Source organism: Siphateles boraxobius, unplaced genomic scaffold, assembly GCF_051911475.1.
Source record: "Siphateles boraxobius isolate OS27281-9 unplaced genomic scaffold, OSU_SipBor_1 25, whole genome shotgun sequence".
Lineage (NCBI taxonomy): Eukaryota > Metazoa > Chordata > Actinopteri > Cypriniformes > Leuciscidae > Siphateles > Siphateles boraxobius.
Window position 1 is genome coordinate 27,254,450 of NW_027508866.1, and position 13,144 is coordinate 27,267,593.

At 39.0% G+C, this 13,144-nt stretch overlaps 1 protein-coding gene across 2 annotated transcripts in view; it reads right to left on the reverse strand.

Annotated features, from left to right (window-relative positions):
* Nucleotides 1-13,144, reverse strand: part of slc12a2 (solute carrier family 12 member 2) — a 121,006-nt gene that overhangs the window by 17,937 nt on the left and 89,925 nt on the right. The window lies entirely within an intron of this gene.

The following is a 13,144-nucleotide window of genomic DNA, read 5'->3' on the forward strand; positions in this document are numbered from 1 at the left end:
TACATCATTAAAAACTGTTAAATGTCTTTTATTTGTGTACACTAATAATAAAAACAAAAAGTTGTGTTTTTCGTAAAATAAAGAAAAAAAACATGCGCGTTCTGTCTTCTCAAGTGCGAAACGCGACAGAAGATGATCTGTAACTCAGCGAATACTTGCCACCCACACGTGGAAGTAATGTCTTTATAAAGCTTGAAGTCTCCTTTTTTAAATTATGTAAATCGTATCAAAAACAAATATTCTCGGTTTAAGAAATCCGTATGAAAGCAACGACATGTACAGTTTCTCCAGCCCGAGCTAATTAACTCTAATGTGACTACACGCACACAAGCTGTTCACATCCAAATGATCCACGTGAAGGAACGGAGAGCTGTTAACAGCCTCATCACCTATAAACAAAGAATCAGCGACTTCAGTATTCCTTTGCTTTTCATCGAGTTTGGAAGACTGTTTGTGCTGTGCGGTTTACCTTGGATTTACCTCAGAAGAATTAGAAGAACACGATTTGATTATGAGAACGATTTTTAAGGTAAGACGCATAATAGTAAGCATGTTGTTGCATAAACTTTACATTGTAGTTACTAGTTGAACTGGTGCCAGACTAAAATGTTATGAAATGAGATTGGAGTAAAAACATGAAGCCTGATGCTAAATAAATATACATGTACGACACAAGAATAGTTTTATGTTCGATAATTAAACACAGCACCATATAAAAGTAGGCTAGTATGAGTGTTTATTCTAATATGGTGAATATTATAATGTTTAGACCCGTGTTCACTGTTAAATACTGTGTTTGTGGATATCTGCTCAAACGTAGATTTGTATAATGTAACAATAATGTTTAATAGTTTGGAGCGGCTCGATCGCTTCAGTAAACGTTCTCTGCACGTGCTGAGTTTCAGTCAGTCAGTCGCGCTGTGCGTTTGAAAAGCAAAACACGCCAAACATTAGGCTTCATGTTTTTACTCCAATCTCATTTCATAAAGAATGGAAACGTTTGAAGTAACAAGATATTCCATATATTTTTGTCTAGTGTAGTGTTACAGAAGTGTTCATTTTTAACGATTTATAGGCTGCCTGCTATCTAGGCTATTGTTATCATTTTATACAGCCCTACACATATATACCTACAAGGCACAACAAACTTGGTGTTCGTATATATATTTACAAAATACCTATACACTGCCGTTCAAAAGTTTGGGGTCGGTAAGATTTTTAATGTTTTTAAAAGAAGTCACTTATGCTCACCAATGCTGTATTTATTTCATTAAAATACAAAACAAACCCAGTAATGTTGTGAAATATTATTTGAATGTAAAACAGCTGTTTTCTATGTGAATATATAAAGTGTAATTTATTCCTGTGATCAAAGCTAAATTTTCAGCTTTATTTACTGCAGTCTTCAGTCACATGATCCTTCAGAAATCATTCTAATATGATGATTTGATGCTCAAGAAACATTTATGATTATTATCAATGTTGAAAACAGTTGTGAACCATTTTTTTAGGATTCTTTGATGAACAGAAAGTTAAAAACAACAGCATTTAATTTGAAATATAATCTTTTGTAACATTATAAATGTCTTTACTGTCACTTTTGTCAAATTCCTCCATGATGAATAAAAGTATTGATTTATTTTATTTATTTCCTCCAAAAAATAAAATACAAATTCTTACTGACCCCAAAGTTTTTAACGGTAGTGTTTAATGTTACAAAATATTCTATTTCAGATAAATGCTGTTTTTGTTTTACTTTCTATTCATCAAAAAATCCTGAAATAAAAATGCAAATAACTGTTTTCAACATTGATAATAATGAGAAATGTTTCTTAAGCATCAAATCATCATATTAGAATGATTTCTGAAGGATCATGTGACAATGAAGACTGGAGTAATGATGCTGAAAATTCAGCTTTGATCACAGGAATAAATTACACTTTATATTCACATAGAAAACAGCTGTTTTACATTGAAATAATATTTCACAATATTACTGGGTTTGTTTTGTATTTTTAATCAAATAAATGCAGCCTTGGTGAGCAGAAGAGACTTCTTTTAAAAACATTAAAAATCAAACTTTTGAACGGCAGTATATGTGTGTGTGTGTGTGTGTGTGTGTGTGTGTGTGTGTGTGTGTGTGTGTGTGTGTTTTGTAAATGTCATAATTTTAATCAGAAAAATCTAAAATGTATTCCCAAAATCGTGCAGGCCTATAGTTTCTCTTGATATCAGCATGCTCACAGGTGTTTATTTTTATTTTATTTTTAAAACGACCAGATGCCACTGGATGAGTCCTGCTGACTTCAACATTTACATGAGTCTCTGTACATAAACATGGTAAAATGAAAAACACCTTGGATACAACAGGTATGTAGGCCTACAATGTTTCAGGAATGGCACAAAGGTGTGTGACTGTTCAAGTCTCTGCCTTTAGATCAGTGTGTTTACTTATGTGCTTTTTTGTCCTTTGTTGTGTATCTTTGGATTATGTTGTGTTGTAAATAAATCCAGACAATCTAAAAGCCATTCTTTTTTAAATTTCTCCTCATTCTTTGTGCAAGGCTCCTCATAATGATAGGGCCTGATAACACCATTACGGGAGGATCTTTGTCTTTCTCAGGTGTGAAATGGATTAATAATTACGAGAGATTCACGCCTCCTCGCATAAAGCTTTCTCACACAAAACATGTCTTACAAATTTTAAATCAATACATTGTCTTATCTGAATGAGTATGCAGGATGATTTTCACATAGTTTTGGAGCAAATATTCTAGGCTACGTGATACAATTTTCAAAAGTCTTAGAAGACTTAATAGAAGAAATAATCAGTATGTGTTTCATGACCTTATTTCAGTGACAATTTTCTTTTGTTTTTTCACAAACCACGCATAAACGCCACTATCTCAAAACAACAAACTTTTACATATATGCTGCTGACATATTATTGTAGCAGAGTTTGTGCTGAATACAATGTAATTGTATTGAAAATGTCACAAGTAACAGAAATAAGCACAAATGTCAGAGCATGTCAGAACACCTCCAGGACCCAGAAAACACCTCAGACCTCCTTGAACTGCCATCTTACTGTGGTGGAGGGGTTTGAGTATCCGAACGATCCTAGGAGCTATGTTGTCCCCCTGGTAGGGTCTCCCAAGGCAAAAGGGTCCTAGGTGATTGGTCAGACTAAGAGCGGTTCATAACCCTCTCAGGTCTAAGGGTTTTTTGGGGTCCTTGAGGTGTTCTGACATGCTCTGACATTTGTGCTTTTTTCAGTTATTTATAAACATGTTAATGGCAAAGGTGTAAATTCACTCTATATAGCACAAACGGGGCTACCGTAATATGTGAGCAACATGTATGTACATGTTTGTATTTTTGAGAGAATATTGCTTATGCATGGATATTGAAAAAACTAAAACTTAAAGTGTCTGAAATAAGGCCACAAAAGACATACTAAATATATGTCCACAAGACTTTTGACTAATGAGAATTTTTGCTTCAAAATGATCTGAAAATCATCCTGCCTAATCATTTACACAAAACAATATATTGATTTAAATTTTATAAGACACCTTTTGTTTGGAAAGGCAATATGCGTGGAGGCGTGTTCGCACCTGAGAAGACAAAGGCCAGATAATGTGCCGCATAATGAGCTGCATATTAATTGGCCCTTTCACACATGGTGTGTCACAGGGTCCCAAAGAATGCAAGGACAAAAGAAATGATCTATATACATATTTTACAATTAGAAATTGTAACCAATTACAAATAGGTTACAATTACAGGGTTCGTACAGATTCTGTCAAATGAAATTCCAGGACTTTCAAGGACTTTTCAAGCACTACTTTTTTGGATTTCAAGGACTTCAATCGGCACTTATCAAACAATATCTTTATTATTATTTTTATTTATTTAATTTTATTTTTTTACTCAAATTAAACATATGGTATCTGATGTTTCACTTCATAGAGGTCAATCCATTGACCAGGGCTGTCAGGCATGGGAAATCCCCTTAACCATTGAAAGGATATTGAAACTGAATTTTTTTCCATTAATATATATGATTGACCTGAAGAATGAAAGTTGTATTATATACTTGATATCATGCTCATAGCCATAAGAAATAGCTCTATATCTCAGACGGGCTGCAGCATTGATTTAACGTGAAACTATTTTATTTTTTCAACAAAAAAAAAAAAACACTTTTTGCAGAACGAGATACCGATACCGTAACCGATCCCTGAATTTTCACTGCATTTGTAATTTTTAAATGTATTAGTAGATAAACCAAAAGAATATAAATCATATTAGTTGGCTTAATTTGTTCATCAAATATATATTTCTTTCAATTATTTTCATGCTTAATTAAGCCTGTTAAGAGGCATTGTATGAGCTTCAGTTACTGTACATTCTATTGCTCTATCATATTGTATCTTTCATTGAATACACAGCACATACTTAGCAAAGGATTGGGTCAGTGGTACAAATGTTTAGACACCAGTGAAATATCAATTATTTAATCTAATTTTAATACTACAACAAAAACTGCCAGCCTAATTAATGTGAATTTAAAACATTATTAAGCAGTCAGCAACAAAATAAGAACGAATAATCAACTTACAAATAAATACAATAGAACAAAGATAGGCTACAAATGAAATAAACAGTGTTTTTTGAGTTTTTCGGGTAGATCTAGTACAGAAATTTGAATAAAGTAATAAAATGTGAAAAAATTGCATATTCATTACTGGATAAATTAAATATACGTAGATGTATCTTTTTGTAAAGCTGAAAAGTGCAGCCTATTTAGTCAAGAGCAGTGAGTAATTTATTTGTCCATTGTTTGATTAACATTAAAACAGCAGTGGGTTTGTTAAACTGCCCCTTTAAGACCGAACGCACGGACCCCATTTGAACATGGCTACTTCACTTGAGATATAACTGACTTTGTTTACTAGGATACTCGCCAAGATGGCCGTTTTTACATAATTTTGTGTGAATTACAACACAAAAGTTGTACAAGCGCAAGACGTGAAAGACAATTTAATTCAGTATTCGCGCGCGGAGACGCTGGTTTGCGGGGGCGCGCGCTGATGTTTGCGTTCATGGAACTTCTTGACTGCAAACGTCCAGTAATAATGTAGGTAATCACTCGTTATACACAAATCAGATAACAGTTCATGTTTTACTTTACTTACATATACGAGTTAGTTTTCATCCAAATAATACGTGCTGAGTGAACGATCAGCAATCAAGAGCATTCAACAGAACTGCGCTCTCTCGTCAGTTAACGTTAATAATAAGCTACATGCCTCGTTTTATTTTCTTTGCCATTGACATCCGAATGAACTACACACCTTCCACTGATGTCTGTTTAAAGGGATGTGCTCGACCAGCTCGCGCGTCTGTGCCCTGCGCGCTCAATCCACTGCGTGGTTTCCTCTGATCAGCTTGCGCACCACAGCTATGTGTTACTATACACACGCTGCCTGGTAGGCCTAACGGTTGTTGGATTCGGAGTATTTTTACATGAGCTCGGTATCGGTGCATCCTTATTTTTAATAATTCAAGCACTTTTCAAGTACCTCTTCAAAAATATGTCTGTTTTCAAGGGTTTTCCAGGACTTAAATTTCAAAAAGTCAAATTCAAGTACTTCAAGCACTTTAAGCACCTTGTACGAACCCTGCAATTACAACAACAATTACAATTTTAACAATATTTCAAGTGTATTGCTTTGTAAAAAGTATACATTTTATCATGCGTATTAAAAAAGGTAAGGATTCATTAGTTTGAATATTGGAACAAACACTATAATAACATCTTAGTTGATAATTCAATATACCTACTTTATTTTTGACAAAACATCATACTATAGTATATTTAACTATGAGCAGAAATTGGTGAACAAAAGCTTACCTATTTAATTTGACAGTAGTCTTTTTTTACAGTCAAAACTTTATAATCGATCCAAAACTAATCACAAAATCTTGTCTAAACATTCATATTTAGTCTGTAACATACTGTGTATGATATATTAGTATATACATGTGAATTTGCAGCTTGTTGCTTATACAGACATTTTATTTCAACATATTTCAGTATATTTTTACTCATCTTAGTAGGCTATAGCAATATAGTTTGGATGTGTTCATGTAAACATAACGTTTACTAATGTAGGTGCGAGAGTGAATGAACGGCACAGACACGCGCTCTATAACTGTAGTAAACAACAGTGCGCGCGCCTGTGCCGTTCATTCATCATTTAGCCTACACACAGACACGCAATTCATATTTAAACAGTCTTTTTGCGGTTTACAGTCAGACACTATTCAATATCGCGATTAGAACAAAGCACTTAAGAATAAATGACTTACTACGGCAGCTGGATCCGTTGCTCCTCGAAATGAAACTACCACTTCTGGTACATTTTCCAGGGTTATTAGATAGTATTATTCCTCACACCGAAAGGATACGCTGTGTACACAGCTGTACAAGATACTTACTAAACACGATGTGTTTTATAATCCAGCTGGTGGGCGTTTACATGTTTGAATGGCTTGCCTTAGATCATTTGCGTTTCAATACCGCGCGCTCTCCGTGGGCGTGGCACATTAACGCGTAATGAGGTATAATGAGCTGGAAAGAAAAATACTGACATCTCTCTCTTTTCATACAGATTACATAAACTGAGAATATTTGTTTTTTATATAAATTAATTCATTTAAAAGAAGAGAGTTCAAGCTTCATTATGGAAAAACACTCGTGCCTGTATGACAAGTATTCACGGAATTACAGTTAATTTTCGGACGCGTTTCAGAATGGACTTAACTGACAGAGAGAAGGCAGAACGCGCATCATGTTTGTTTTTCTTTATTTGGCGAAAAGCACAACACTTTGTTTTTATTGTGAGTATCCACAAAAAAAATAGACATTTATCAGGATCTAATGATGTACAACACTTAATATGTAAGATCAAAATCAACAGAGTATTTTGAGTTTCTTTTGCACTGATAAGAAAAAAAGGCGAGACTATCGCGCCCGCGCGATAGCCGACCTCAGAGGGATAAACCCCCTTATGATAGACTTAAAAATGAGGACGGTGACGTCGCCCGGCATGGCGCAGCCGGGGCCCTACCCTGGAGCCAGGCCCGAGGTTGGGGCTTGTATGCGAGCACCTGGTGGCCGGGCCTCCCCCAATGGGGCCCGGCCAGGCTCAGCCCGAAGGAGCGACGTGGGGCCGCCCTCCAGTGGGCTCACCACCAGTGCAAAGTGGATCGGGTGGCAGTCGAAGGCGGGGGCCTCGACAGTCCAATCCCTGGACACGGAAACTAGCTTTAGGGACGTGGAACGTCACCTCGCTGGCGTAGTTCTGTTATTGGACTTCTGTGCTAGTCTAATTAAAGCAATTTTTATAAAATATAGACATGTTGGAATACATTCTGATCAAAGTCTTAAATAGCCAAAGTTTTAGACAACATTTTGTATTCTGAACATATGAGTGAAACAGGGTGCCAATTGCCAATACACTGAAGATCCCCTTTTTTTAGGTAACAGTGTGATGTTCATTGTTGGACTCTTCATTCACCTTTGGCAGTCCTTCAAGGAAATGATCAGCATCTGCACCTCATTCCTTCAGTTCAGATTTATAAAGGTCTGAGAAAACTCTACAGCACAGCTACGTATGTCAGCAGGCTCAGTAAATTCTGGTCCTGTAGCTGAATGTAAAGTATGGATCATTTTACTTTGATCTTTTTTCATTTCTAAGTTACAAAATAATTTTTAGGGAGCGTCCATTTGTCCCACAGTTTGAAACCGTTAATGGACTAAAGCTCCCTGTGCTTTAACTCCTAACAGGTTTACCAAAAAAACATTTTTTTTAAGCTAATAAATCCTGCAAAACAATAATTTCCGTTTCTAATGTCTTCATTGACTGGGCTATGTCTTGAGTAACATTAAGTGTGTACTTTTGACAAAAATCTTTAATAAGAACTTTTCTGCAATCCCACCATTGCAGAAAAGCATCAAAATGTTTTTGTTGCTTAAAAGTTTTCCAAAAAAACCCCTAAAATTTTCCATAATTTTATCATAATTTAGCAATGAAGTATTACAATTCCAGTATGTACTCTTATACTTAACACACTTATTCAAAACACTGTACAGAACTAAACTCAGAAAATCCCACTGGAATAATTTTACAAAATTTAAAAAGATTACGTTGATGCCAAACACTATAAATTCTGTCCAGCTGTGCCAAAGATACAGAAGGTCAAGTACTATGAACCCAAGTGTACTATCTAACATCTGGATTCAAACTTCTCCATACTGTACATCACATAAATCATGAGTTTTAATAAGTTGTCTAATTGTTTTCTGAGAAGCAGCGTGTAGTTCTATATGGTTTCTATCCAACTTATCATTAGCGGTACAATTAAAATCTCAACATAAAAATAACAAATCCTCTGGATTTACATCTTTTAAAACAGCATCCACCTTTTCAAAGAAAATAACACTTTCTAATCCCTTTGTAGGAGCATATAAATTCAGAAGCACCATGGTGATTTTCTCATATTTCACTTTGATCTTTAAAAAACGACCACCAATTATTTCCTCAAGACAGAGGTAAGAAAAGTTTTGAAAACAAAACAGCAACATCTCCACTAATAGAGGATTTGTGACTTAGGACAATTGTCTGTCCCATTTTCTTCTCCAGACGGTCTCATTTTTAAAATCTCTGTGTGTTTCGTGTAGAAATGGAATATCAATTTGCTTTTGTCTAATAAACTCAAATAACATCATTCTTTTATGACCATCTCTGGCACCATTTAAGTTTAAAGTTCCAATTTTAAAATTGTCATTTATTTTAGAAACCAGGAAAAAAAAGAAAAAAAAAAAGATAAGAGCTGTCAAAAAAACTATTTTTGGAAGAGTTTTAGATGTTGACAACCTCATCATCTTTAGTATTTTTTTTTTATTTTTACGTTTGTTCAACAGTTTTCTAAGACGGTAAATCTCCACATCTTGAAAAGCTCCCTATTTTATTAGATACCTCATATCATTGATGAATTGTTTACAATCAGGGAAGAAATCTTCAACTTTCACTCCCTTTGTTTCTTGCAGAAATTGACTAATGTCATTAGCTCTATACAAACAAATCAAGTTTTCATTTTGAGAACTTGTAGACAGAGATTCTTCTGATTCAAATGCGTCTCAGGTTTCAAATATATCACTGTCTTATCCCATATTCTCATTACCACCCTCGTCCTTCTTTACTTGTTTAAAAGCTTTTCCACAGCTATTTTTCTTTCTTTTAACTGGGATCTTAAAAACAGCTTTTGTTTCCTTCTCAAAATCAGCATCATTGTCAGCATCAGCATCTGTTACACAAACATGTTCAGCCTGCTCATCAGACATCAAGAGAGAACAATTTTTACTAGGCTTAGTAACAATCTCAGTTGTATCAGACTTATCCTCAGCAGCCACAACTACAACCAGCCCAAGCTCATGCTCACCGCCTTCGACCACAGACATACAGCAGTGTCTGTGTCATTCGCAATCTCAGCCGGAGGAAGAACAGAAACGCCCTGTGCTCACACATGCACTGTCCTTTTTATTAGGACAATCACAAACAAGATGTCCGATCCTACCACAACTAAATCATTTAATTGTAGTGTCAGATGTTGGAAACACTGTGTAATCAAAACCATCAATTTTGAACTTAAAAATCAGATCGATCTCATCAATTCCATTTTTCAACACCATGAAAACTTGCTGCTTCACTATGCTTCACTAAGGGGGACTTGCACCCGAGAGGGATTTTCTTTATAGGGGAAAGCAGTTGTCCATACCGAGATAACTCTTGCACCAGTATTTCGTCTTTGATAATTGGAGGTACGTTGGACAGTATGACCTTTTTGGACGGAGTACTCAAAATTAAAACAGTCACGAGTGAACTATTCAACATAACGCCGCGTTGGAGAATGTAATTTGCCTTTTCAACTGATTTAAAAAAAATAACAATTGCACTTTTCATTCGCAATACCGAGACAATATGATCATGTCCCACAATCTATCCCACTGCTTAACACTGCTCCATATTAATTCTAGACTCCATGGCGGCGGGATAAGTCTATAAAACTCATCGTGTTTAAGTTCGTCATGCCTCCCAGCTGGTTGGAGACGAAAACACCTTTAAATTTAGTCGATCGAACAAGTTCAACACAAAAAAAGATAAAAACGCACCAGAAGTCATTTTTGCTAGACAGACTTTGTTAAATAGTCACCTAGCCTACATCCGGGGAAAAAAACGAGCACAATTTGAAAGTAAAATTTTCATCAAGCAGTAATTTGGCATGAACCAATCACTGAATAGATTTCCTTATTTAAGAATATTCTCAGATAAATTCGCATTGAATTCATCATTTTCAGGAGAATATATTATGATGTTCACATTGGAAATGAAAGAACCCCTATTGCAACATGTCTTAATTACAAATATTCATCAACTAATTGCCTGGAATTAATAAATTAGAAGCAAATATAGCAGACATAATATAATCAGGAGATCGTTGAAGCGCGGGTGCAATCTCTTGCGCGTGAACTGGAGCTCGTCTCAAATGAACCGAAACTCGGCGTAGGCTAGGCGTAAATGTCTACTTTTAAACAAAATTCAAAACGAAATGATAAAATTTTAGTCTACAGTAGCCTAGTCAGGTAAGGTCAGGTTTGCCGATGTGCGTTATAGGCTATTTACTTATTTATATTTATCCCTGTGCGCCGATCGGAGACAGAGTTCACTGCTGATATTCTGGGGATACAACATAGCCAATATACTAGGGACAATATACTTAGCCTTTAAATATCTTTGCTGCATTGGATCAGTGTTCTTTCTAGAACAACCAAGAGCTTTCTAGCCTCGCGGCAGCAGCGCCTCGCATTGCTCATAGACCTTAAAACAGTCAGCACAGCGGATGCGGTTTCTAAAATTGATCAAAAAACGTTGGTGCAGGTGGATGGTGGACAGATGAGTTTTGTGATGCGGTTGTGGATGAAATAATAGCCCATCCGCGCATCTCTAATACGAATGGAATGTTATTATGTGTCATGGAACATTGCGCTCCTCAACTCGCGAAAGATCGGATTTGCTCCATCTTTTGAGGATAAGGTTTGTTTATAAAACCTTGAATCCATGTAAGCCACTATATCATTAGACATAATCCATGTCATTAGAATCAATGAATCCATGTCATTAGACATTTGCGGTGATGACGGTGACGAGCTCAGACCCGCGGTTGGAGTCACGTGACCGCGGTATTGCGGTAACCGTCCCAGCCCTAAACACTGGCAACATGCAGATATGTTTTCGCTTCAGAGCCAAGTTTAATTCTTCACTCCCTAAGCCATCTCTGATTTTGTCAGCTTCTTCGAGACGAGCAAACTCTCTGGTGTTGGTGTGATGGCGATCTCCCGGCGAGTGCACACTTCCTGCTTATCTGTGCGTGGTTTGCGAGTAAGTGTGTTTCTCCAATGGCGCTTCAGCACTTAAGTTTCTCTCACAAAAGAGCTTGCACGCGGCACATCTTTTTAAAGATGCCTCGCCCTTGCACTTCTGGTTGCGGTCGACTCTTGTCTGACTCTGATGGGCATGAGCGCTGTCTGGTGTGTTTGGGCATTAATCACGCTAGAGCAGCGCTCGTGGATGAGTCATGTTCTCCATGTCGTGGGTTTCCTTTGGAGCTCCAGAGGAAGATGTGATGTCAATCGCAGCATCACAAGGCGGGTCTGATTCGTCTGGAAATGACGACTCATCACGGCTGCCACCTTCAGGTGTGAATACGGCTGTGGCTCAGTCTGATCCAGAGATGACGGCCATGCTTTCCCGGGCGGCCGCGACCATTGGTTTAGAGTGGACCCTCCACCCTGTCACGAGCGCTCGAGGCTGGACGATTGGTTTTTGGGTGCAGCTGCGGCTTCCCGTCCGCAGCCTGCCCCAATACCTTTCTTCCCGGACGTGCATGATGAAATCTCGAAGTCCTGGAAGACTCCCATGTCTTCACGCGACCGGTCGTTGGTTTCATCCGCCTTTCCTCCCCTCGATGGGGCTGGTGCCCGTGGGTACACTGGGCTCCCCCCGGTTGAACGCTCTGTTGCGATGCAACTGTGTCCTCAGAGTGCTTCTCGCGGCGAGCCTAAGCACCCATCCAAATCCTGTAGGTTTTCATCTACGTTATTGGCGAAGTCCTACAGGGCGGCGGGACAGGCGGGTGCCTCTCTGCATGCCATGGCCACTCTGCAGGTCTACCAGGTCCAGATGCTAAGGGACATGCACGAGGGTAGGACAGACCCAGGACTCTTCGATGAGCTGCGCGCCGCCACCGACCTCGCTCTCCGGGCGACGAAAGTGACCGCACGCTCCCTGGGTCTGGTGATGTCCACAGCTGTGGTCCAGGAGAGACATCTGTGGCTGAACCTGGCTGACATGCGGGATGCTGAGCAGTCCCGGCTGCTCGACACCCCCATGTCCCAGGCCGGCCTATTCGGCGGTGCGGTGGAGGATTTCGCCCAACAGTTCTCCACCGCCCAGAAACAGACTGAGGCTAATCAAACACATTCTGCCCTGACGGCCCGCTGCTGCCTCCACCCAGCCGACCGGGCAGAATCCTCAGTCTGTTCGCCACCGAGGGCGCCCTCCTACGGCTCCCGCCCCTCCCGCCCGATCCAAGCAGCAGCCTCCACCCGGGCCCGGTCGCGGACGCCGGGCCAAGCGGCAGTCCTGAGACGGGCTGATTAATGTTACTTCTCAGGAGGTGGTAGCAGGACCACTCCTTCCCCCGGTGGAGGGCCGGGGGATAATCTTTTGTTCTCCACTCCCCGCTGCTCACCCCAGGGTGGGCAGCACCCTAATGTGGTTAAAGAAAGAAGTGACATTTCCATCCCTGAGCACACAGAGTTCTCAAACGACACGGTGCGCCGCCCCCGTGCCGTGCATCCCTCGTCCTCCTCTGTCCCAGAGCCGGATGACAGTGCACGCCGTCCCCGGACCGTGCCTATCTCATCCTCCTCTGTCGCCAGACCCCTGGCAGAGCAGACCCCCGTGGAACGTCCGTCCTTCCCTGGTCTCCTCTGTCAGGGCGCGGTCAATGA